At 41.9% G+C, this 27264-nt stretch overlaps 1 pseudogene; it reads right to left on the reverse strand.

Moving 5' to 3' along the window:
- Positions 1 to 25197, reverse strand: part of LOC131277014 (zinc finger protein 334-like) — a 266430-nt pseudogene extending 241233 nt beyond the window's left edge.
- Between the last annotated feature and the right edge of the window lie 2067 nt (positions 25198 to 27264).

Genomic DNA, 27264 nt, shown 5'->3' on the forward strand with positions numbered 1-27264 from the left:
CCTTCTTTTCAAATAAGGGCCAGGATGGCAGCAGCAACAAGTAGCCGAGGCCCAAGAGGCAGTAAGCAATGAGGGAAGTGGGGCTGAAGTGGGAGGTGAGTATGACGGGGATATAAATGTACAATTTAGGGGGCGGTATCTTGCCATTGCAAGCAAGGGTGGCCAATGTCCAATTCTCGTTGATCTCGGTGGCTGTAAGGTCCATCTGTTGTTAAATGTCCCGAATGACAGCGCTTTACAGGTAGTTGATCTCTTCTTGGCGGCGAAGAGCGGTAGAGGCAGACTGTGTGATGGTCTGGAGGATCGCAGCGGTGAGGACAAGTCGCATCAGGGCACCAGCGATGGTGGTGGCAGCAGCGTCAGGAGTGGTGGAGACGTAGGCGAGGACAAGAAGGCCAAGGTCTCCACGGGTGTGAGAGAGGCCGATGTTAACGGGGCGGGCTGACATGGGGCGGCCCAATCTTCAACGCAATGCGGGTTCAAGCAAAAAAAGGAGGGGAGCGGGGGACGAGAAAGGATGCTTTGGATAGCTGAGAAGAGGAGTGAGGTCGAGACAGGAGGAAACTCCGCAGAAGTATGGGGAGGCAAGAGTAGAAACGTTATTGGATGCTAGAAAGCAGGCCGCGGGCCGGGGAAAGTGGGTTGTGGGCCGTTTAGCGGGGCTGGAGCTGCTCGAGAGCAATGGCGGCATGGGGGGCCGTGGTTACAGAAGACTTGGGGCTGTTTCAAAGAGATCTTACACCGGTGAGTGTCTAGGAGACCGGCGAGGGCCCGAACTTGCGGGGCTTGCTTAGCAGATAGGATGTTACCCATTGCTAATGGCCTTTTGGAGCCGATAAGAAAAGGGGCCCTTACCTTGAGAGCGTGGCGATGGGAGCCGAGGTGCGTGGTGAGACGAGGGGTCGGAGCCGATGGGACTCTGACGGTGGCCGCGGGCCAAGAGAAGGCCCCGACGAGGGGAGGGCGGGACGACGAGCAGTGGAGCAAGGCAAAGGGGAGCAAGCGCAGAGGGGAGGAGTCAGAGGTGAAGGCAGGGGTGGAGGTGCTCAGGCACGCGCTCCTGAGAGATTTATTGGCGCCTCTTAATAATAGCGGGTCGGTATAAGCCCCCGACATGGAAGGAGAAAGCCATCCAGCGATTCTCCCAGACCGCCGTGGATCGTATGAAGTCACCAAGGTTCAGGAGCAGCAATGCAGAGCGAAAAGATAGGGGTGAGAAGAGAGGAGGGCGTAGGGCTATGGTAGGGTTACTTCAGACGTGCAAGCGCATGCTCCCGAGAAATCCAAGGCTCCTTTTAATCATAGCGGGTCAGTATAAGCCCCCGACATGGAAGGAGAAAGCCATCCAGTGATTCTCCCAGACTGCCATGGACCATATGAGGTAGCCAAGGCTCAGGTAGCAGCAATGTTGCACGAGAGAAGCCCCAAGGTGAGAAGAGAGGAGGGCGTAGGGCTGTGGTAGGATTACTTCAGACATGCAAGCGCGCGCTCCCGAGAAATCTAAGGCTCCTCTTAATCATAGCGGGTTGGTATAAGCCCCCGACATGGAAGGAGAAAGCCATCTAGCGATTCTCCCAGACCGCCGTGGATCGTATGAGGTAACCAAGGCTCAGGTAGCAGCAATGTTGCACGAGAGAAGTCCCAAGGTGAGAAGAAAGGAGGGGGGGGCCGCCAGGTTATGGAGTGAGGCTGTGGTGGGGTTGCCTTGCCCCACGTTGGGCGCCAACTGCGGCGGCTTGCTCGGTCGGTAGAGGTGGGGTCTGGCTGCGGACGAGGGGTCGGTCCAGCTCTAGACGAGGGGTCGGTCCCGCTTGGGACGAGGGGTCGGTCCCACTTGGGACGAGGGGTCGGTCCGGCAGCAGACGAGGGATCGGTCTCACAAGGGGTTGCACGGTTCAGCTGACGGGGTCGCCCAGCGAAGCTGGCAACGAAGGGGTCACCCGGAGAAGCAGGCGACGACTGAGGACAAGGGAGGCCAGGCCCTTGTCGGGGGCTCTCAGGACTGGAGGGCGCACGGCAGAAGAACTACCGCAGAGATGAGGTAAACACGCAAGTCCACTTTATTGAGGGAGAGGCAACAGTTTTATAGGGGCTGGGGAAGGCTGATTGGTCGAAGCCACGCCCTGTTCTGATTGGTTGCCGGCGAAAGGTCAGTGGGCAGTACTGGATGGGGGAGGGGTGGTGGTTAGGGATTGGCTGTCGCTGTTGCTGGAGGAAGGGGAAGGGTTTAGGGAATGGTGGCTGCTGTTGCTGGGGTGGAGGGCAGACTTGAGTTTCCCGCCCACGCCTGGCTGTTGCTGCTGTCGGGGGGAGGGAAAAGGGCAGACTGGATTTTTCCGCCCACGCCTGGCTGTTGCTGCTGTCAGGGGAGGGGAAAAGGGCAGACTGGATTTCTCCGCCCACGCCTGGCTGTTGCTGCTGTCGGGGTTGGGAAAAGGGCAGACTGGAATTTTCCGCCCTGCGCCTGCGCAGGGAGAAAGAAGAAGAAGGGTGCCGCCCCACAAGGCATTGGGTGGTGCCTTCCGGGAGGAGGGGCGGCCGCGGAAGCATGGCTGCCGAGAAGGGGAGACCCGAGGGCACTCTGCGCCCATGCCGAGCATCCTTCAGGGGTGGCGGTGAGTCCGACCAGCCACCCTATTATGGGGGCAGCGACTTGGCCTGCCGTGGCTGCTCCCCCGCCAGGCCAGCAAACCACACTTCATCCCGAGGGGTGACCGCATCCCATCTTTTGGTAAATTGCAATATCTCATTTTCTCTGGGCAACGGCGCATAGTGGGGAAAGATTTTGTCATGTTTGTTCACATTTGTGGTCTGCCCTTGCAGTCATGGGATGCCCTGTACAAATTAAAACTGATAATGGTCCAGCTTATTCTGGTAAACAATTTGCAAAATTTTGTTCTCAATATTCCATTGTTCTTATCATAGTAATTCCCTATAATCCTACAGGCCAAGCCATAGTTGAATGGTCACATCATACCCTTAAGCAAATGCTGTTAAAACAAAAAGGGGGAGATGACAGTATCCTAGTACCAAAGGATCAACTGACAAAGGCTTTATTTACTTTAAATTTTCTTAATGTATATGATTCCATCACACTAGCTGAAAGGCATTATACTTTAAATAAGGAAAAAGTTTTATCTGGCCAAACTGAATATCAGCCAGTGTACTGGAAAGATGTCTTGACTAACACTTGTCAGGAAGGGAAAGGTAATGTATGGGGGTGAGGAAATGCTCTTATAATTACAGGAGACAAAGAACAAATTTCGTTACTGGCACATGGACAGAGAATGAGACAGAGTGATGCTTCACCTCTTCCTGACAACACCAAAGATCTTGGGTAATGTAGCTGAAAACCATACTTATTGGGCATATCTACCCAATCCGCCATTGTTGAGAGCTTTATCATGGGCAGATTCCCCATTTCCAGCATTTTTAAATAAAGCTTATATGTTCCCAGGACCTATAGATCATTGATTGCCTTTGAAACCTGAGGAAGAAGGAAGAATTTTAGTAAATTTAACCCTTCCTTTTGATGGTCATCATTTATGTATAGGAAAAGAGCTTCCTTGTATGAGAAAACAGAATCGCACTATTAGCATTACTAAAGCCAATGGTACCAAATTGCTTATTACTGTATTTTCATCCTATAATAGTTCTCTGGCCATGCTACAAAATTACAGTTGTCCACCACAAGAACAAGTTGATGAAGAAAGATGGCAAAATTACCATAAGGGAAGAGAAGTTGTCTCTTTTAATGTTTCCTATGGAATGGTATGGAACAGTGCCCCTATGGGGTACTAATAATATTGGCAGCTTTACATGGTATGGAATGAACAATAGCTTAGTGCTAATGGACAACATCCTTTTCCATGGTCCATGAATGAAAAAGCTATATTTACTAATAGATCAGTTATTTGGAAAAACAAAGGACGGTGCTTACCTTCCCAATGGATTAATAGTACACCAATTGTTCAGAGAAATTTATGGAAAGTATTTCTTGGACTAGCCCCCCACTTATGAGTGGCTTGGGAACAAGAATAACACTGGACAATTTTGTTATTTTAATTAAACATATCATTTCAAGACATGTATATGAGATCCCTACATTTTTGTGGCAGGAAAATTAGAAATTAGAAATCAAATCCTGTTTTGTAAAAATTGTACACTATATACTTGTATGTCTGAGAATATTTTACAGGAAAATGAAACTATTATGGCCACTCAGAGAAGAAAAGGAATATGGGTTCCAGTGCAGATGACCCGGACTATTGTGCCAGGAGAGTTTGGCTGGTAGTCAGTGATGGGTAAGACCCTTAAATTGTGATAAGGGCAACCTAAGATAGGCACATTCACCCTGGCACTAAAACAAAAAGGGGGACATGAAGGAAGTGATGACTTGTTGGCTGAAGAAAATAAGACATGGTGTAACCTAGGAAACAAAAGAAGAAAAGAATGTTCTTTGTTGAGACACCCTTGGTCAACAGGACAGGAAGGTCTCTGGTTAAGATCTATTAAGTCAACAGGCCACATTAGTAGAAAGAACAAAGTTGCCTTAAAAAGTTAAAATAAAAACTGGCCTGTCTCTGTTTCTAACGATAAGATAACAATATAAACCTGTCTCTGCTTTTTGTTTTTCTCTACACAAGCTTTCTCTATGAATATGCAGCTGCATAGAAATAAACTTGTCTGTGGGCATTGACTTGCAGATCCCCTGATCCCTTCTCTCTTGTTATTCCCAATACCCTTCTAGCTGGATGCAACAGTGCTACAAGCCATTTTTAACTCTTCCAGCAATTTGAAAGGAATGAGGTCATGACAGTGCAAGACCTGACTGGGATTATTGGGGTCTGGGTGCTCTATCACATGGAACAATTGGAACCCTGTGATGTCTTCCCTAGCAAGACATGCCACGTGCAGCCCTTGCTGCAGTGGGGATACCAAAGGAACCTCTGCTTCGTGTGCAGGCACCACAGGGTCAGAAGGGAGAGCTGCAGCTAACAAGTTCTGATCGTGCACAGACAATTTAGACATCCATCCAGAGCCCAAAGGCATGGTCATCTCATCCTCCTCTTCCTTGGGGTCCTCAGCAGCAGATGAAGAGGACTCCTGTAACCCTTTATTAACTGTGAATGCTAAAGGCTCAACTATAGCTTGGCCTTCCAACTCCCTCAGAGGATCCAGGGAATCTCTTACTAAGCCCCACAAAGTAAAGGTGCACACTGGCACACCCTGGGCCCTTCAGCAGTGTAACAGTCCTGAAGGCATTGACCAACCTTCTGCCATGTCTCTTCATGTATGGTGCCTTCATTGGGAAACTAGGGTCATGCCTTTTGCACAAAATCTAAAAACATTGCCAGTTATGAGGTAGTCACTTTTGAACCTCTATCAGCTAACAAAGCTTTCAAAATTTGCACATGCAAATGATGCTGCGATGAACAGTGATTCCCCATTTTCTACACCCAGTGCTTTCTCCCTGTGCTTACCACTCTTCACAGGGACTCCTCCTCTCCTTCTCATATGTTCCTCTGTACTCAGATCCCTGTTTGGGTGCCACTTGCTGTGACCTGTGCTGTGAACTGAGAACCTGAGGGGAGGTGACAGGAGGCGAAGAAAGACACATAGAGACAAAGACAAGTTCAGAGGGAACTGGGTGGGCCAGGGCTAGCTGATGGCAAAGCCAAGGCCCCAAGTTGGCACCACAAGCTTTATTTAAAGCAGTTAACTAGGTCACTGTTCTCGGAGTAATATAGCCTGTGCATAAATTCAAACTTATTTTATATCTAAATATGCCTAGAAAGTCAATTGAGAATTATAAACTCTATAGGCTTTGGATATTCAGGGAGGACACAAGCCACCAAATGTGTCAAGCTTACCTGGAATCCAGGGGGTTCATGCTAAAATACCTGGAATATGTGGGATATGTGCTAAATCAAGCTTACCTGGAATGTGGGGCATATGTGTTAAATCAAGCTTATCTGGAGGAAATAACCTAATACTCAGATAAAACCCTTGAAGAAAATAACAAAAAGTCCTTTTGCATACAAGCACCATTTGACTCCCCACTCATAATTCCTCTTTATAAAAGGAACCCAAAAATTCTATTTGGGGCTTGGTTTTTATCAAGACAAGAGTCCACCAAGTCTGGCCAGTTTAAATAAATCATCTTCCTTCTCAGAGTTCTCTCATCCTGGCCTTCAATACCATGTACACCTGACTTCTCTGCTACAAGAGCCGGAGCCTACAGGCATGAAATTCTTTGAGGAAGGTTTTCTTAGAGTTCCTTCTTATCAGGACATCAGCTCCTTTCAGCTTATTGGCAGGTACAGACACGGTTGACCACACCCTCACCTCTCTGTGCACATAGATCCTCCCTAGCAACATGGCTGTAGTTGAGCCCCGCACATTACTTTGGGGACACCTACAGTTGATAGTTGACTTCTATAGGCCATCAAATTATTTACAAAAATTATTTCTTCATCATCAGTACACAAATATTGATTCTGCACTTGAATTGCTGGACATTTTATAAACAATTATGTGTAAAGTCCTCAGAACAGTCCTTACAGGTGTATGAGCTGGCTTTCTCTGCTTCAGTTTGGGAGTTTGGTTTTGAACTTGAAACAACTTCCTCAAATTCATAGTTAATCTGGGCCGCCATTCTAGTAATTGTTTTCTTTTCAAGGAAATCCTCCACAAACAGCCTTGCTTTCAGTTGATCCCAGATCAAGATATCTGTCATTCCCTAAACTGAAACAACTGGGACTCTTGTCCATGGAGTCTGAAATTTATCATCAGGAACTCCTGCAAGAGAATTTTTATCTTGGTATAAAAATGAAGGGAATTTAAGCATACAGAGTCTCTGCAAAACTTTTTTCTAACTAAGTTCTGATATAAATAGTCTATTGCACAAAATTTGAATGCTGGAAACCGATCTTTCTTTGACAGAAGTACACATTTCTTTTTCTTTTATTAAAAAGATTTATTTATTTGTTATTTATCTATCTATCTATCTATCTATCTATCTATATATTTATTTATTTATTTCTCTCCTCTTCCCTCCCCACCCCAGTTGTCTGTTCTCTCTGTCTGTTTTGCTGCGTGTTCTTCTTTGTCTGCGTCTGTTGTTATCAGCGGCACGGGAATCTGTGTTTCCTTTTGTTGTGTCATCTATCCGTGTGCGTGGTGCCATTTTGGTGCAGGTGGCACTTTCTTTCACATTGGGCAGCTCTCCTTATGGGGTGCACTCCTTGTGCATGGGACTGCCTTACATGGGGGCATCCCTGCGTGGCAGGGCACTCCTTGCGTGCATCAGCACTGCATGTGGGCCAACTCCACATGGGTCAAGGAGGCCCGGGGTTTGAATCTCAGACCTCCTATGTAGTAGACAGATGTCCTAACCACTGGGCCAAGTCCACTTCCCAGGAGTATGCATTTCAACAGCTGCTGCTAAAGATTTTGTTTCTCCTGTGATACTTGGCTGGTATTTATGGGGCCATCAGCCTCTGAGGTAAAATTGTCTCCTACAGTTCACTGCTGAGGAAATCGACCATTTGTAAATACTTTAAATAACATAAAAATTTTGCAAACCTTTTTCAAGGATAAACAGTGGCTCATCATAGTAATATAATCTCAAATGAGACAATAAGTGCTTAAAGTGTTTCTATCTTCAATATCAACCCTGCTGTCATGTGGATCTGACCTTTAGTTTGGAGACAGTGACCAAATATGATGAGACATCAAGAAGGTGGTGAAGCAGGCATCACATGTGCCCTGAATGGCACCCTGGCTATACTGAAGGCCAGGTTGTCTCCTGAGACTTTAACAGTGGCACATACTCTAATAATTTTGATGCTGGGGCTTGCATTGCCTCAGCAAACACTTTGTACTCTTTTCCTGATACAACAATGAATTAGGCTCTAGCCACAGGATAGTGGACTTTATGGTCCACTTGGCCTCCTAGGAGTAAGAGCCCCCAGGGCCACCAGCCCCAGCAAGAGCATGAGAGGAGGAGAGCATCAGTCACTGCTGGGGAGTCCTCGCCCAACTCGATCCATCAAAACTGAGAATCACCCATCCTCCACAGCTTCCATACCAGAACCCTGAAGAAGGGGAGGAACTCAAAGGGCCCTACCTTGTCATGTACCATCAAAAAAGTATACCTTATCCAGCCAAAAAAATAATGATTAGCAGAATTGATGGAGTCCGGAAAATTGAAACGAGGAGAAAAATTTATAAATACTTAAGTACCTCATGTAACACTGCCTATAACCCTCAGTGCTTAAAAATAGGATGATGTCTACTTCACCTCTGGATCAAGAGGGGGTTTAGATTCCACATGGATGATGGATGCAATTCCTCTGCTTGCAGTTGTTGGCACTCTTGTTACCCTGGTGTGGTGGCTGACCAACTTTGCCTCCCTGTTAGATGACCTGGGTAAGTCCAATGAACCAGAGAGTAGGAGTCACAACTCTGCTGAGGCTCAGGGTCCAATTGGCACATGGGCAGTCCAGAGACTCAATTCCCCTGAGTATGCACCATTCCTAGCACCAACCACACGTTCAGTAAAAGTGACAGAAGAGGCATGTGTAGGAAGGCCACATCTGAGTCCAGTTCCATCACACTCAGGAGCACAAATTCCAAAGTAGGGCCCTCTGACATGGCACTAGAACTCCAAATTCATCTGCCATGACCATATACCCTGTGGATTCCATAGCCTTCAGGAGAACTAGTACGTATGGTTGTATCTACTTTGTCTCTCTCGAGGGTCCTGCTGAGGTGTGCTTAAGCGTGACCCCTCTGATGACTTCCTGACTCTTTTTGGAAGACTCTTAGCCATATAAACTCATTTGTCTTTGCCATTTTCCCCCTTTATTCAAGGTCAAAAAGCCATTTTTAACACTGGATCCAATATGAAGGCTGAAATATTCTGCTGGTCTGAGTTGACCCTTTTATTCAAGGTCTCTTTATAGTTGCATCACTAGTTAGTGAATGATAGTAATCAAACCAGGTTCCACAGAATGGAGAAATAAAATATGGATTAGAGTGGACTTCCTGATATTATACTATAAAACTATTGTGACTAGTAATAGAAGAAATTGTAGCAGCATTGAGGTGGAGAAAGTGGCCATGGTAGTTGCTGAGGGCAGAAAGAGGGAAGTAGAGATGTGATGTGGGGGCATTTGGGGGACTTTGGGAGTTCTCCTAAGTGATATTGCAGTGTCAGATGCTGGACTTTATATATCCTGCCATAACCCACTGAATATACTGGGGGAGAGTGTGAACTACAGGGTAAACTATTATCTATGTGGTGCAGCAGTGCTCCAAAATGAGTTCACCAAGTGTGATGGGTGTGCCACAATTATGGAGGAGGTTGTTGGTGTGGGAGGAGTAGGGTGGGGGGGGTGAGGGATATATGGGCACTTCATATTTTATAATGTAACATTTGTTTTGTGATGTATGTATCTTCAAAAATACAATTTACAAACATGATGAGGTGGGGTGGGGAGTTGGCTATATGGGAACCTCTTATGTTTTTTATGTTTTTTAATATAACGTTCTTTGTGATCTATCAACTTTAATAAAATAGTTTAAAAAATAGGATCAAAATGAAAGGGAAATTATATTCACTTATTTGTTCTGTTTTATGTTTATGTTCTATTACTGCTTTTATTTTTGTCATCATGTAATTTTTAAAAAAATAATAATTAAAATAAAATACCAAAACAATAGAGAAAACCTGGTAGTTACTCTAGCATACATATCTTTAAAAAACTGCTAGCTAGCAAAGTAAACAAAATATATTCTTTTTGTGACTATTTTAAAATTTTGACTAATTTGTGATTAGTGTAAATAAACCATAGGTTTTATAATATCCAAAGAAGAGCATTAGAGTAAAACCTAGCTGGAGGAAGATATTTGATTATATGAAGAAGAAAGTTTAGAGAGACGTTTTTGGATATTTGTAAAAGGTGTAGTTTTTTAGGTATTATTGTGCATCATATACAAAAATTGAAAAAACTACAAATAAGGAAATTGATTGTTATATATATGTTAGTAACTATTTATCTCATACAGAATTTTAAGGAGGAAAAATAAACTAATTTTGAAAGAGAACATGGGCAAAGAGATTGGATAGAAAATTTATAAATTAAATCTTACACATGGAATATAATAGTGGAAAATTAAATGTAGTCAAATAATGTGTTAACACATCACAAATTTTCCCATATGAACAGAAAACATAATTTCAAAAATACTTATTTCAAATCTGGTTAAAAAGCAGCGAGACAGATACTCTGCTGATAATATTGGGAGTTGATGTTATATTCTAGGAATTACACACTTTAATATAACAGTCAATTTTAGTATAACAGTCAATTTAATGAATCACATTTTTTGACCTTCTGAGTATGGTTTTTAACATGATCATAAATACAAACAAAATTGTGTGTAATAATAAATCAGTGGAACACATCGAGATCACCAAAAAGAAGACAGAAGTAATGTGAGTTTTCTGTAGGTCATCGGATAATTTCAGTTGGAATATAAATAGAATAACAACAATGAAATGAGTTTATAATTAAGTGGAGATGTGAAGAATCTATTAAAGTGTAGAAGATAAAAAAGACAGGAGAAGAAAAGACTAATAAACAAGAGAAAGAGGAAAGGCAAACCATAAATTCCAGCATATAAAGGACGGAGAAAGGAAGGAATTACAGAATAAAAGGGAACAATAGGAAAGAAGAAAGGAAAAGGAAGGCATAGAAATTTGTGGTAGTGCATTACATTCAGAAAAGGAGAGCTAGGGGCATAAATATGTGGAGAGGAGTCATGTTCAGAATTATGTCAGGACTGTGCTAGACTGTGATTACCTATAAACAAACAAACCACTCCTGATGATCTTCTATTCAGAATCTGGATGTCAATAAGAATGATGTTGCAGCTCCTACTCTCTGAATTGATGGACCTTCCCAGGTCAGTTAACAGGGAAGTGAAGAAGGTCAACCATCATACCAGGGAACCAAGAGTGACTATAACTGCAAGCACAAGAATTGCATCCATCAACTATGTGACTTCTGAGACCCCTCTCTATATAGAGGTGGAGGGGACATCACCAACCCAGGGTCCACAGGATGGAAGAATAAAATATGGGTTAGAGTGGGCTTACTGGTATTCTACTATAGAACTATTGTGACTAGTAATGGAAGAAACTGTAGCACTGATGTGGAGCAAGTGGCCAAGGAACTTGCTGAGGGCAGGGAGAGGGAAGTAGAGATGAGATGTGGGAGCATTTTTGGGACTTGGAGTTGTCCTAAATGATATTGCAGGGACAGATGCTGGAAATTATATATCCCGCCATAACCCACTGATTGTACTGGGGGAGAGCTTAAAATACAATGTAAACTATAATCCATTCGGTGCAGCAGTGCTCCAAAATGTATTCACCAAATGCAATGAATGTGCCATGATGGTGAAAGAGGTTGCTGATGTGGGAGAAGTCGGGGTGTGGGGTGAGGGGTATGTGGGAACCTCTTATGTTTTTTAATGTAACATTTTTTTGTGATTTATGTATCTTAAAAAAAGACAACATAATAAAAAAATAAAAAATGTAAATATGTGGTAATGGTTGGACTTAACATTATAATGAATGTAATGAGCAGTGTTGATTTATGGATGTAATTGTGGCTGGAATGAGTAGTCTAAGGAAGATTAATGTTAGTTGAAGGACAGCTGGAGGATAATATTGAGAATGTATGATACTGGGATTTTGGAAGTAGATGAGGATTGTGGTTAATAATATAAATATAGGAATATTCTACTACAAGGTATTAGTGTGTGGTGATACATGGGAAAATATAGCGAATGCATTTTATGGACTGTAGTTAACAACAACATTGTAATGCTTTTGTAACAAAGCAAAGTTGGTGCTATATTTACTCTAAAGTTAAAAAAGAATATGGGATTTGGTTTGCAAGATATAAATACAATTACGCTTTTTCTTCTTCATTTTTTTTCAATGATAAGGAAACTTTGACTATGTCATTTAACTAATCTGTGTTTATCTGTGTATCTTTCTGAATACTAGAGCTGTTACAGCAAAGCCAGGTGTTCTGAACCATAGAAACTCACAACCAGCACTACAGAAAGGTGGATAAACAGCATCATTATGTGCGGGCCCAGAGGAGCTCCGGTTTCAAATTCGGAGCTCCGGTTTTCAGTTTTCATAGGTTTATATAGGATTTCAGGTGGGATCAGCATAACTTTTATTCATTGGCTAATGCATTGCTAGGTGAAATTTTGCAAGCAAGGGGGTTATGGAGGCAGAATGCACCTGCAAGGTTGCAGGCTGATTTACAGAAGTGGGGGTGAAGTCACTTGTTTGATATCTTTTTACTAGGCCATGTTTTCACAGGATGATTTACAGAAACAGGGGCAGGAGTTATTTCTTTGATATTCTCCTGTACGGCCATGCCCTCACAGGTCGATCCACAGAAGTGGGGGCAGGAGTGGCTTGTTAGATATTTTGCAAGGTTATGTTTTTATTCCTCAACAGAGCAACAACTGCATTAGTGGTTGGAATCAGATGAGATAAAAGTGCCTAAAAATGAACGTTTTAGAAGTAAGGTTTCCGTAACTTGTTGAGCTGCCTTTTTCTGTTCACTTTTGTGAATTTGAAATAAAGTTGTTAAGGAAATTCAGATTTAAAAAAAGAATGTTGTCATCTTCAACTTTATACATTCTCAATTCTTAAGTGATCAGAGAGCACCACAACTTGACAAATCCTATAATGGTTCTGCTCTGAAATCCACACATAAATATTTAATTAGGGTGGACCAGCAGAATGCTTATAGAGAAGTTATGAATATCTATGCATCCCCATTTTAATTGCAGAGGCTGTAAAAACCAAATGTACTTCCAGAAATAAAAATTCAAAAAGCTATTTTTGTGACAACACTAAAAATGGTGGGAGACCGCAATGTATTGAAACACTGACAATGATTTTGTAAAAGATCCAGAACTTTTTTCCCAAATAGAACATGATAACAGGAAAATGATACTGGAAAGAGAAACATTGAGTCAAGTATTTGCAAGCTACTCATTTACTACACATAAAATAAGTTAATAGAATTTAGTCCTGGGACACTCTTAACATACAACTGTTAAATTCTGTTGATTAGAAAAAGGAGAATAGAGATGTCTCCTTATTTTGAAAATTTACTCATATTAATTAAAACTAAATATCAAAATCAATAAATCATTTTGCAAGCTTCATTGCTGTTGCTTCTCCTAATGCCATCTGCAGGACCTTGTTCCTCAGACTGTAGATGAGAGGATTCAGGGTGGGGGGTTACTCTGTGTAAAGCACAGATATCAGCAACTTCAGGGAAGAAGACTCAAAATTTCTTGCAAAATATGTAGTACTCCCAGAAAACTGGAACAGCAAGATGGCAACGGAGTAAGTGCACCCACATCATCTCTCCTAGAAAAAATTGGCTGAGTGGGGACAAAATCCTGCTTGAGTGAGCTGTTTGGGGAATGCACAAAGCAGGAAACTTCTGGACAGCAACCTGGAGAGAGTGTGACAAAAAGAGTGATTGCTCAAGGTAAAACCTCGGATTACAGGTGCTTGTGGCTGCAGCTGTGGGACAGCTAAACCCCTCCATTAGGGCAGGTAGTTGCAGCATTCTCTGAACCTGGTGGTCACACAGCAATGTTCCCCAAGCCCCACATTCCCCGATCCCATGATCCTTGAACCTGTGTTCTCCAAACCCCACATTCCCTGAACCCGTGTTCCCCGAACCCACATTCTCTGAACTCGTGTTCCCTGAACCCACATTCTCTGAACCCAGTGTTCCCCGAACCCTGAACCCTGGCATTACCAGAACCTCATCCTCAATTTCCCCTTTTCTGTGTGTACTGATTTTGGCTACCAGCACCAGCTCTTTTCCTCCCTACATCTTTCTATCTTCTGTTGTTGCTCTTACATTCCACCTCTTTGTTTAGCCCCCCATTTTTCTGGCATTTTATTTCTAACACTTCTATTCAGTTTTCTTTCTTTTATTAACTCTACTTGTTATTTTCCTTTTTTTCTGTTTCCCTCTCTCCTGATCATGCTGGTCTTTTTTTTTGTCACTGATTTGGTACAGGTTTTTTTTTTTTAATTTATTTATTTATTTATTTTATTATTGATTCTGTAAAAATATTACATTAAAAAATATATATGAGGACCCATTCAACCCCACCACCCCCACCCCACCACTCCCCCCCCCCCAGCAACACTCATTCCCATCATCATGACACATCCATTGCATTTGGTAAGTACATCTCTGGGCACCTCTGCACCTCATGGTCAATGGTCCACATCATGGCCCATACTCTCCCCCATTCCATCCAGTGGGCTCTGTGAGGATTTACAATGTCCGGTGATTGCCCCTGAAGCACCACCCAGGGCAGCTCCAAGTCCCAAAGGTGCCTCCACATCTCGTCTCTTCCTGCCATTCCCCATACCCATTAGCCACCATGTCCACTTTTCCCACTCCAATGCCACCTTTTCTCTGTGGACATTGGATTGGTTGTGTCCATTGCACCTCTATGTCAAGAGGAGGCACAGATTCCACATGGATACTGGATGCAATCCTCCCGCTTTCAGTTGTAGGCACTCTAGGCTCCATGGTGTGGTGGTTGTCCTTATTCAACTCCATCTTAGCTGAGTGAGATGAGTTCAATAAATCAGATTGTAGGTGCTGGAGTCTGTTGAGGCTCAGGGCCTGGCTATCATATTGTCAGTCCAGAGATTCCGATCCCCTAAATATATCTTAAACCCCTACACCAACTACAACTCCAGCACAGTAGCATGAAAGTCTTATGAAGAGAGAGATCCCATCTGAGTCCAGATTCATCACGCATAAACACCAGCTATATTCTTCTCCATATTCAGTTTCCCATTTACATTGTAGGTACTCCACTTTGTTGTTTTTGTTTTTTAAGATTTATTTATTTTTTTGTTTATTTCTCTCCCCTCTCCCCCAACCTCCGCGTTGTCTGCTCTCTATGTCCATTCACTGTGAATTCTTCTTTGTCCACTTCTGTTGTTTTCAGCAGCACAGGAATCTGTGTTTCTTTTTGTTGCATCATCTTGTGTATCTGCTCTCTGTGTGTGCAGCACCATTCCTGGGCAGGCTGCACTTTCTTTCATGCTGGGCAGCTCTCCTTATGGGGTTCAATCCTTGCGCGTGGAGCTCCCCTACGCGGGGGACACCCCTGCATGGCACGGCACTCATTGCGCACATCAGCACTGCACGTGGGCCACCTCCACATGGGTCAAGGAGGCCTGAGGTTTGAACCATGGACCTCCCATGTGGTAGAAGGATGCCCTATCCACTGGCCAAGTCTCCTTCCCTACTCCACTTTCTTATTGCTGTAACTATACACTGCTTACATGAGTTTAATATTCATTCTCGTAGGTCTTATATGATCCTTCTGCTAACACTTATTATCAATATTATTATTTCACTTTTTCTTTTCATATCTCTTTTGCTTTCCCTTTTTCCATCAAGGGAACCTAGGCAACAAAAGGAAATAGAATAAGAAGAACAAAGTGTCAAAGGGGAAACTTAACAAACACACAAAAACAGCAACTAAATAAAAAGGCAAGACAGAGAAGCTAATCAAGTGAACAAACTCATCAAGATAAAATGATGAGCAGACAGCAGCGCCCCCCCAAAAAATTACAAACCATACCAATAATCAGGAAGATATGGCCCAGTCCAAAGAACAAACTAAAAATCAGGAAGAGGAGCAGAACACTGAACAAATACTCAAAGCTCTTCAAACAAATATCATGGACCAACTTGATGAAGTGAAGGAAGAGATTAAGGATATTAAGAAAACACTTGGAGAGCATACTGAAGAAATTGTAAACATATGCAAAAAGATAACAGATATGATGGTGATGAATGGCACAATCCAAGAATTAGAAAATATACTCTCAGAAAATACCAGCAGATTTGAAGGGGCAGAGGAAAGAATTAGCAATGTGGAAGACAATACATCTGAAATCTAACAGAGAGTAGAAGTGATAGATAAAAAGAAAAAAATCCAGCCTCATGGATGGGAGTGAGTTTTCCAGAGCACATATGTAGGGTAGTGTTTGGATATTCATTGGGTATTTTCATAGTAGTTACAGTTACAAATGACAACTGAGGGAGTCCTGAGCTCTTAGCCAGGGGGGCTCTGCCACATTCCCTAATGGAACAACAACAATTCCCCAAGTGCAAGGGCAAAGACCAGTGAAGTAGGATGGTCCAGTGATCAGCCCTTGATATTGATGACTATCCTTAAGAGCCTGTGTGCCTGAAATTTGAACTAGGCCTAGAGATGCAGGGTGACTAAGAGTTATGTCCTGAGAGCATCCATGTTGCTCAAATGTGGCCACTGTCTAATCCAAACTCAGCATGTAAGTGCATTTACCTTCCCCCCAGTGTAGGACATGACTCCTGGGGATGAGCTTCCTTGGTGCCGATCCAATCACTATCTGGTGATAAAACTAGAAAAAAAACCTTGAATGAAGTGGGAAATGGTAAAGACAAATCAGTCTATGTGGCTAAGAGTCTTCAAAAAGTGTTGGGAGGTCATCAGAGGGGTTGCACTTATGCATGCCTCAGCAAGATCACAGAGACAGCAAAAGTAGATACAACCCCAGGTACTGGTGCTCCTGAGGGCTATGGAGACACACAGTTTCTACAGTCATGACAGATGGCTCTGGAGTTCAAGGCCTTGTCAGTGGGCCCTATATTATAGTTTGTCTTCCTAAGTGTGATGAAGCTGGGCTCAGATGTGACCTTTCTACACATGCCTCTTCTGTCACTTTTACTGAAACTGTGGTTGGTACTGGAATTGCTATATACTTAGGAGACTTGAATCTCTGAACTGGCCATGTGCCAGCTGGGCCCTGGGCCTCAGCAGGGTTGTGACTCCTACTCTCTGGTTCATTGGTCTTGACCAGGTCATCTAACAGGGAGGTGGAGAAGGTCAACCACCACACCAGGGAACTGAGAGTACCTAAAATTCCAAGCAGGAGAATTGCATTCATCAACCATGTGTGATCTAAGCCCAATCTTGATATAGAGGTGGTGGACATCACCATCCCAGGGTCCACAGGATGGAGAAATAAAACATGGATTAGAGTGGACTTACTGGTGTTCTACTACAGAATTATTGTGGCTCTAGCAATGAAAGAAATTATAGCACTGATGTGGAATCAATAGTCACGGGAGTAGTTGAAGGCAGGGGAAGGGAATAAAGGTGTGATATTTGGGCATTTTGGGGACTTGGAGTTGTCCTGAATGATATTGCAGAGGCAGATGCAGTACATTGTATATTCTACCATATTGCACTAAGTGGACTGGGAGAGAGTGTAATCTACAATATATACTATAATCCATTCTGTGTAGCAATGCTCCAAAATGTACTCATCACAGGCAGTGAATGTACCACACTAATGAAAGAAGTCGTTGATGTGGGAGGAGTGGGTGTTGTGGGGGTGGGATATATGGGAACCACTTATATTTTTAATGTAACATTTTGTGTGATCTCTGTATCTTTAAAAAAAGATTAAAAAATAAAATAAATATCAAATTAAAAAAAAAAGACAGGAACAGCATCACCATGGTGAGGTGGGGCAGAGAAGTTGAAACAGTTTTTTGTCTTCCCTTTTACAGATGGGATTCTTAAAACAGTGGTAAAAAATGTGAACATAAGAAACAAATATTAAAATGAAACACATGAAACAAAACAAGAGTTAACAGTTAACTAATTCATCTTCTAAAATATGCTCTCCATAGCAGGAAAGTGTAAGCACTGATAGAATACCACAGAAGAACTGATGGGCTACATTGGGTCCACAGAAACTGTCAGAGAATGTACCTGCTACATGAATGGAGCCAGGAACACATCCACTGAGCCATGATGCTGTCACCATCTGCACACAGGCACCTCTGTGCATAATGCCCTCATAGTGCAGAGGATGGCAGATGGCAGCATAGCGGTCATAGGACATTACTATAAGGAAGGCAAACTATGTGCCACAGGAAAACAAAATAAGAAAAACTTGCGTGGAGCATCCTAGGAAGGAGATGGAATGTTTGTTGGGCAGAGAGTTCATGATGGATTAGGGACAGTGACAGAGATATAGCAGATATCAAGCAGGAAGGAAGACATGGGAAGTTGGAGATGCTGGTGAATGGTGGTGCCAGTGATAATGAGAAGGCTCCCCATTACTGCTGCCAGGTAAATGAGGAAGAGAAGTGTGGCATACAGTCTCTGTAGCATCCAGTCATCAGAGAATCTCATGAGAAAGAATTCGATTTTGATCGTCATGTTGATAAATTTCTCAGGCATGCTGATTCTTCAGAATGAAAATAGAAAAACAAAACACAAAATTCTTATTTACAGCTCTCCACCTGATCTCTTCTGCTAGTACCTAAATGCTGTACTTTTATGAATGGTTTGCTTAGAGTTATCAGACTACTGTGGAGTAATTCTAACATGAGAAATTGATTTCCTTTTAAAATACATAGAATGAATAATAATAATGTGAACATTAATAAATCTGCCAGTGAGTTGGTCATGAACACTGAAGTGCTATGTCACTTACTGTGCCTTTGGACTCTGGAAGGCAGAAGTAATGGTTTTGCAGCATATTCTGACTATCCAAGAGCTAAATTTCTTTACTAAAATGATCAACAAAATGTTTTCTCCTTTTGTACAATCTATTATTTTCTTTCTTTCTTAAAAAATATCCTTAGGTATCTGTGGACTATTCTTGGCCCCCAGCAGAAAATATTTCAATAGGGAAATGCCCTATACTTTCCAGAGCTGTATAAAGTATTTCAGGGAAACTAGATGACAAAATAAAGAAACTATATATTGATTGGTGTATCATTAGGTAAATCCATATTTAAGCCTTCATAAGTGTGTATGGAGTTCTATAAATGTGTATGCACATGTAAGTATTTGCAAAAATCTATACAATTAGGTAATTTTAAATGAATCATATGTGTGTGCTTATATTTGAGAGTGCTATTGGAAAATTTTCCAAATATCATGTCTAATCCCTCTCTTTACTTCCCTAGAAAGGATAGGGGGACTTGCTCTAGGAGCTACAGTGGTAGGAATTAGTATTTCAATTACCAAGTGAAAATAGCAGAATGGGAAGATCAGAACCTTATACAAAAATTTTTATGGCTTGTACAGGGAAAGTATGATCTATCTAATCTATGTAAAAGTAAAGAGAAATCAGCATATATGAGCTTGTCAGATACTGACTTGGCAAAATGTGCTGAACTGAGCTGATTTGAAAATAGTTCTAATTGTTTGTACATGGAGTCATCTTTGAGAACCTCATCATCCTTATTTTGAGGGGAAAGGAGCAGATGGAATAAAGGAATCTACACAGTATATTTTTAAAATGTCACATGTCCTTTCCTAGTCTTCTGCGCTCATCTGGGCTAACAGCACGTGAAAAGCCAGGGTGTAAGGAAGCTACCACTCAGCATGGACTAGAATTGTCTCACCCTGTAGAAATCAGCAGTCTCTCAATTCCCTCTCTCTCTCAAGGGTATTTCTTCATGCAGTGCAGATCTGGAGGCAGAGATTAGAATAATACTATCCATTTTCATACTCACAAAGTGGCGCTCTGGAGAAACTGCATCTGGATGAACAGGATTTTATCATATCACTTGTGTGCTTTCTAGATGCCAATTCAGAATCAAACTGCATTTTCTCTCTTAAGTGTTTACATGTAAAAGATCATAAGATGTATGTATTTCCTGGAGTTCCCAAATGGTTAAATAAACTGGGATATAACTTTCCAAAAATGGAGTCCAATGGCTTGTTTCCCTATGAAACCATGGACCGCTGGGGTTTTGAAGACTATGGAGCCCAGATTTTCAATGCAGTGCTGTGATGGATGAATTTGTGTGTCACCATTACTATGTGATGGTGTCCAGTTGTTTGGTCAAACAAGCGCTGACTTGATTGCTACTGTGGGATATTTTTTGAACTTAAATTATTAGTAAGTTGACTTCATCTATGGCTAATTACATCCACATTCACCTTCAACTGAGGAGACTGCTCTCACAATGAGAGATGTCTCATATAGTCAGTTGAAACCCTTAAAAGGAGAAGTGATGATTTCATCAATTCAGCCAGGCAGCTTTTCCTGGGAAGTTCATTGAAACCTTCATCGGACATCCCAGCTGTGGCATTCCCTCCAGAATTTGGACTTGCCCATTCCCACAGTCCTGTGAGCTAATTCCTGTTTTAAAATTTTTATAATACATGCACACACACGCACACACACATATTTACCACCTCAATTATGTTTCCCTAGAAACAGAGAACCCTGGCTAATACAAGTACTATGTATCATACAAAGGATTTATGTGAATCACATTAAATAAATAGGAACCATATTCAGTTGCTTTTCTTATTTGGCTAGTAAATTATTACTGCTGTTGTGCATTCTTTCATGATCTGAATTCAGATACAGGTATGATCTAAATTCAGTAATTTATACATATCAGAATGCTTTAGTTTTCACCTTTTTTCCCTTTTCATACATAAAATTACTTAAAAATATTCTTTATGAGAATGATTTAAAAGTTAAATCTAAAACATAATAGGGGAACTGATATTGCTCAGTGGTCGAGCACTGGCTTTCCACATACGAGGTAATGGGTTCAATCCCCAGCCCCAATATATAAAAAGAAAAAACACACACATATAATGAAGTGTAATCTTTATGCCTACAAAAACTATAATTGTATTGCATTGAAGTGGTCAAATATCACCAATTCAAAGGCAGAAATGGTCAGAATTGATTGTTTTTTAAATGACACATGATGAAAAAAACTCTTATCAAATATAATGCTATAGGTAGGTTAAAAAGCAAAAGTAAGAAAATGATACTATGTAAACTCTAATTTTAAAATGCTGGAGTAGCTCTATTGTTACCACAAATAATCTAACAAGAATAAAGGAGGCATTACATGACAAAATGATGAATGTACAAAAAGACATAATCTTAGATGAGAGCTGAAAACAGATGTAGCAAAAACTTTTAGAATTAAAAATAGAAATAAACAAATCCCCAATTAGAGTAAGAGCTTTCAAGACTCCTTTCTCAGTAATTGAGGGTAGAAAGAATATCGAGAATGACATAGAAAATATGAGCAATGCCATCAACTAACTGTCTTTAAGTGGCATTACTAAAACATTCAACCCAACAACTGCAGAAATCATATTCCTCCCCAGGATGGGAATTCAATATTTTTTGATTATTGTGTGGGTTTCCACTCAATAAGACAACACCCCATGGCAACTTGAACATATTTATATTCCATGGAAACATGCCTCAAGTCTACCCCTCCCCATACAAACCCCCACCACTGACACCCTGCACCAGTGATCCTCCCCTGAAAATGCTGCAACCATTCTGCAACCCAAAACCTCTCCAAAATCAAAGCTAAAAAATAAAAATAAAAATGAATATATTTTTTTTGCCTTGGGTCTTTTTTTAAAAAAAAGATTTATTTATTTATTTATTTCTCTCCCCTCCCCGCCCTCCCCGGTTGTCTGTTCTCTGTGTCTATTTGCTGCGTCTTCTTTGTTCGTTTCTGTTGTTGTCAGCGGCACGGGAATCTGTGTTTTTTTTTTGTGGTGTCATCTTTTTGTGTCAGCTCTCCATGTGGGCGGCACCATTCTTAGGCAGGCTTCACTTTCTTTTGCGCTGGGAGGCTCTCCTTGTGCATGGGGCTCCCATGCACAGGGGACACCCCTGTGTGGCACGGCACGGCACGGCACTCCTTGTGCACATCAGCACTGCACATGGGCCAGCCCCACATGGGTCAAGGAGGCCCAGGGTTTGAACCGTGGACCTCCCATGTGGTAGGTGGATGCCCTAACCACTGGGCCAAGTCCACTTCCCGCTTGGTTCTTTATTAACATAAAATCTGGTATCTTTTATGTACAGTGACCATTTCTTCCATATGTTACCCCAGTGTCTTATTTTTTTCATTTCATTTTTAAATAAACGTTAGATTATAGGAAATTCTAACAGAAAATATAGCGATTCCCATATATGCAACCCCTCCCCATCACTTTATCCCATATTAATATCGTATATGAGGTATATTTGTTACAATTGATGAACAAATATTGAAGCATTGTTACTAAACGTGGTGAAAGTTTTTTTTTTTTTGCACCATACCCTTTTATAGGTTTGAGAAAATGTATAATGGCCTGTATTTGTAATGGTAAGAGCATGCAAAATAACTTCAATGCCTTAAAAGATGCCCTATGCACCATCTCTTCTTCCCTTCTCCTCAGAACCTATGGTAACCATTTAGTTTCCTTTGTGAAGAATAACATTCATAGATACATGTGTTAATATGGAGGGCTTAACATATTGGTCTGTTTTCTTTTATTAGGCACTGCCTCTGTTCTCCAGATATATTTGCCCCTCTTGAGAACATAGCTAAACTCCCAAGAATGGGGGTATTATTTTCCTATTTATTGTCTGGGTCTCCATCAACTTAGATAAATGCTATGACAAAATGAACACTTACATATTCCACAGAAGCATGTCCCAGGTGTGCCCTATCCCACATATCTCCCCACCCACAATCCCCTGCCCCAGTAACCCTCTCCTGCAATATTTGCCAAAAGAACATGCCCACCATTGTAGTTTGAACCACAGACTTACAAATACCCAGAGTTCACGGTTTCTTCCTCCAGCCCTCCCCCAAGTTCCATAGATAATTCAATCAGCCCAATACCCTACTAACCCTCACATTTCAGCACCATTGACCTGACTCACCTCCCTGCACACTATCACTTCTATCCACTGCTAAACCATTCCCTTCCACCTTATCACGGGATTTTCCCATGTTGAGAATTGGCTTACCACATTCTACTCCCTTTCTGTCTCTTTTTTTTTTTTCAATTTGAGAACTTAATACACCATAAATTAGGATATTGTAAAGTACTCAATTAACATAGGAACAACTGGTACTAATTTGGAATGAACTCACACCTCATAATAAACAGTCAAGAAACACAGTGGAGAGAAAATCAGTTAACAATTTAACTTAATGCTTGTTTCATTATTTTAAAAGGGAGGCACACTTGGCATAATGTTTGAGTTGTTGATGTACAGCTTCATAGTTCATACTGAATGTCCTACCACATTTATTAAACATACTATACCCATCTCCTGTGAGTTTTCTGGCATATAGTGAATATTGACTATGGCAGAAAACTTTCCCATTCTCTCTTCTGCAATTTCACTCTTCTGCAAGTGTTCATAGGGTTTTAGTCTCATGAAAATTATTTGATTTATTGCTTTCTTGGAAATCATTCCTTGTGAGTTTTCTGATGTAAAAGGAAGTTTGATTTGAGGCAAAATGTTTTCTCACATTTGTTACATTCATAGGGTTTCTCCCCTGTGTGTATTTTCTTGTGTTCAGTGAGAGTCCACAACTGACGATAGGTTTTCCCACATTCATTACATTCATAAGGTTTCTCTCCTGTATGAATTCTCCAGTGTACCCTGAGGACTGACTTATGGCAAAACGTTTCCCACATCTATTACATTCATACGGTTTCTCCCCAGTGTGAGTTCGCCGATGTTCAATGAAGGAGAACTTCTGGCAGAAAGTTTTCCCACATTCATTACATTCATAAGGTCTCTCTCCAGTGTGTGTTTTCTTATGGTGAGTGAGGGCTGACTTTTGGCAGTAGGTTTTCCCACATTCATTACATTCATATGGTCTCTCCCATACAGTTCTCTGACGTACAGGATGGGAGTTTTTGCTGATAGCAAACCCATGTTTATTGTACTCATGAATGTTCCCTTTTCTGTGCATTCACTTATGCTCACCATGGTTTGACTTCACATTGAATGTTCTATCATATTTATTAAATACTCTGTGCTCCTCTCCTGTATGAGTTTTCTGATGTATAGTGAGTGTGGACTTATGACAGAAAAACCTCCCACATTCATTACATTCATAAGATTTCTTTCCTCTATGAGGTATCTGATGTACGATGAGGGCTGATTTAGTACATAAAAATTTTCCACACTGACTGCATTCATAGGGTTTCCCACCTGTATGAGTTCTCCGATGCACATTGAGGGTCGACTGACGGAAGAAGGTCTTTGCACATTCATTACATTCATAGGGTTTCTCCCCTGTGTGAATTCTCTGATGTGCAATAAGGGCTGGCTTGCAGAAGAAGGTTTTCCCACATTCATTACATTCATTTGGTTTCTCTCCTCTGTGAGTTCTCTGATGTACAACAAGGTAAGATTTCTTGCTGAAGGCATTCCCACATTCCTGACATTCATAAGGTTTCTCTCCTGTGTGTGACCTAAAATGTTCAGTGAGGGCTGACTTCCAAAGGAAAGTCTTTCCACATTCATTACACTCATAAGATTTCTCCCCTCTATGAATTTTCTGATGTATGATGAGGGCTGACTTGTCAGAGAAGGTTTTCCTACATTTACTGCATTCATAGGGTCCCTCTGCAGTATGAATTCTTTGGTGTCGAGTGAGGTGTGTCTTCACACGGAAAGTTTTCCTACAATCATTACAAACGTAAGGTTTCTGTCCTGTGTGAATCCTCTGATGTACAATGAGGGTGGACTTCTTAGAGAAGGTTTTCCTACATTCCCTACACTCATTTGGCTTATTTTCAGGATGTACCCTTTTCTGTGTCATGAGGACTGTTCTCTTGAGGAAGGTTTTCCCAAATTGATTATAGTGAAAGGGTTGTTTCAAAGTCTGAGTGTTCTGGTGCAGAATAAGATCTTCATTTTGAGTTCTGGCTTTCTTAACTTGGTTATATTTGTACTTTTTCATTTCAGAATAACTTTTCTCATGCTTAGCATGGAGTAGTTGTTTCCCACATCCATTGTGTTCGTTAGGAATTTTTTAAAAATAGTTTTTCTTTGCAACAATGACTTCTAAATTAGGTTTCAAACCATTTCCATATGAATCAAATTTATAGGGTATTTTTCTTGAAGGAACAATATTCATGCCCAGATTAAATGTTTTTCCAAATATATTAGCTCTCTCTGTAATCAGTGTTTTGTTGCTGAGGAATAAAATTTGCCTCAGATGTTTGTCTTGGATTTCCTTGTCATTCTCCAATGCATCACCAACTGGGTAGTTCCAACTTGAGAATTCCTCCACTACCCATGGTTATTTTCCTTGCTCCAATTTGAAGATCACTTATGGTTTGCTAACATGATACCACACTGAGACTAAGCTGCTATAGTTCTCCAGCATCACATCCTTGTACAGGCTTCTCTGAGCAGGGTCCAGTTGCTGCCACTCCTCCTGGGTGAAGTCCACCATTAGGTCCTTGAATGAAACCAATTCCTGCGATTTGTTCATTTTCAAATGCTCTTAGGAAAGGGCCAAGAGTGGTGAAACCAGTGCGTGTGGGTGCACCCGCATGGCTTCCAATTCCGCACCAGCAGAGGTCATGGATAAATGAGGAGACCTGGAAGTAGCTGGACTCTCCCCTGGAAGAGCCTGGAGAACTGGAAAGAGTGTGGGGGGTGGGGAGAGAGAGCAAGCCCTTTCTGTCTCTTTATAACCTACCTTCCAAATTCTTGCTTAGGTCACATTAGTAAGTTCATGTAATATTTGTCCTTCATGACTGGCTTGCATTACTCGACATAAGATCTTAGGATTCATCCATGTAGATCCATGTGTCAATACTTCATTTCCTCTTATAGCTATGTAATATTCCATTGTATATGTGTGTATGTGTGTATGTGTATGTGATTGATATATATATCAATCACAATTTCCTTACCCATTCCCTGTTGTTGGATAATCGGGCAGCTTCTATCTTTTGGCAATGGTGAATAATAGCTTTATGAACATTTGTGTGCATATATCTGTTCATGTCCATGCCTTCAATTCTTCTGGGTATATATATAGCCAGAAGTGGCATTGCTGGATCATATGGCAATTTTATAGTTATCCTCCTTAGGAACGAATGAATTGCACTCCACGATGACTGCATCGTTCCACATTTTCACCATCAGAAGGGTGAAATTTCCCTTTACTTCACATGCTCTCCAACACTTGTACTTCTCTGTTTTTTAATAGCTGCCAGTCTAATAAGTGTAAGTTATTGTAGATTTAAATTGCATTTTCCTAATAGCTAGTAATGTTGAGCATCTTTCCATATGATTTTTAGACATTGGTATTTCTTCTTTGGAAAAGTGTCTAATCAAATCTCTTTCCCATTTATTAAAAGAGTTTTTGTCTTTATTTTCAAGATGTAGGATTTTTTATGTATGCTAGATATTAGGACCTTATCAGATAATTGGCTCCCAAATGTTTTCTCCCATTGTGTGGACTGCCTTTTCACTTTCTTGACAAACCCCTTTGAAGTACAAAAGTTTTTAAATTGAAGAAGTTTCATTTATCTATTTTTTTCTTTCATACCTCATGCTTTTTGTGTAAAATTAATGAAACCATTTTTTACTACAAGATCTCATAGATTCTTCCCTACATTATCTTCTAAGAGCTGTATGGTCTTAGCTCTTAGATTGAGATCTATGCTACATCTTGAGTTGATTTTTGTGTAGGCCATGAGATGGTGATCATCTCTCATTTTTTTTGGATTTGGATATCCAGGGTCCCAGCATGATTTGTTGAGGAAGCTATTCTGTCCTAGTTGTCTGGGTTTAGTTGTGGCAGCGGCGGTCTAAGCCTGGCCGAGGGACGGGCGGCCGTGGGCCAGGCGACTCTTCCCGGAGGCGAGGGCGAGGCGGGAGACTTGGCCCAGTCTCCGGTGGAGGCGTGCAAGGTGTGGAGGGCGGCGGGGACGAAGGAGACGAGACACCCTTGTGGAGCTGTAACAGAGCCATTTATTGGGGAATGTACAGAGATTATATAGGGCTGTGGCGGAGGGGCGGGCAGAGTTCTTGCTGGGATGCCGTGTAAGGCGTGCTGGGGAGACTTTCGATGAGGATTGGTAAGGAGCAACACGGAACTGCTGGGGGGGGCGGGGAGGGGCGGGAATGGCGTCACAGCGAGGGGAGGCGGGAAGAGGAGGGGGAAAGGGGAGTGGGGGAGCCGTCCGGATGTTGCCTTTTGGCGGGAACAGTGGGCATAGCCTAGATGACTGGGCGGGCTTTGGAGCGCCGCATACCAACGGCCCGAGGACGTGGCATCCGTA

The sequence above is a fragment of the Dasypus novemcinctus genome, chromosome 31, assembly GCF_030445035.2.
Source record: "Dasypus novemcinctus isolate mDasNov1 chromosome 31, mDasNov1.1.hap2, whole genome shotgun sequence".
NCBI classification, from domain to species: Eukaryota; Metazoa; Chordata; class Mammalia; order Cingulata; family Dasypodidae; genus Dasypus; species Dasypus novemcinctus.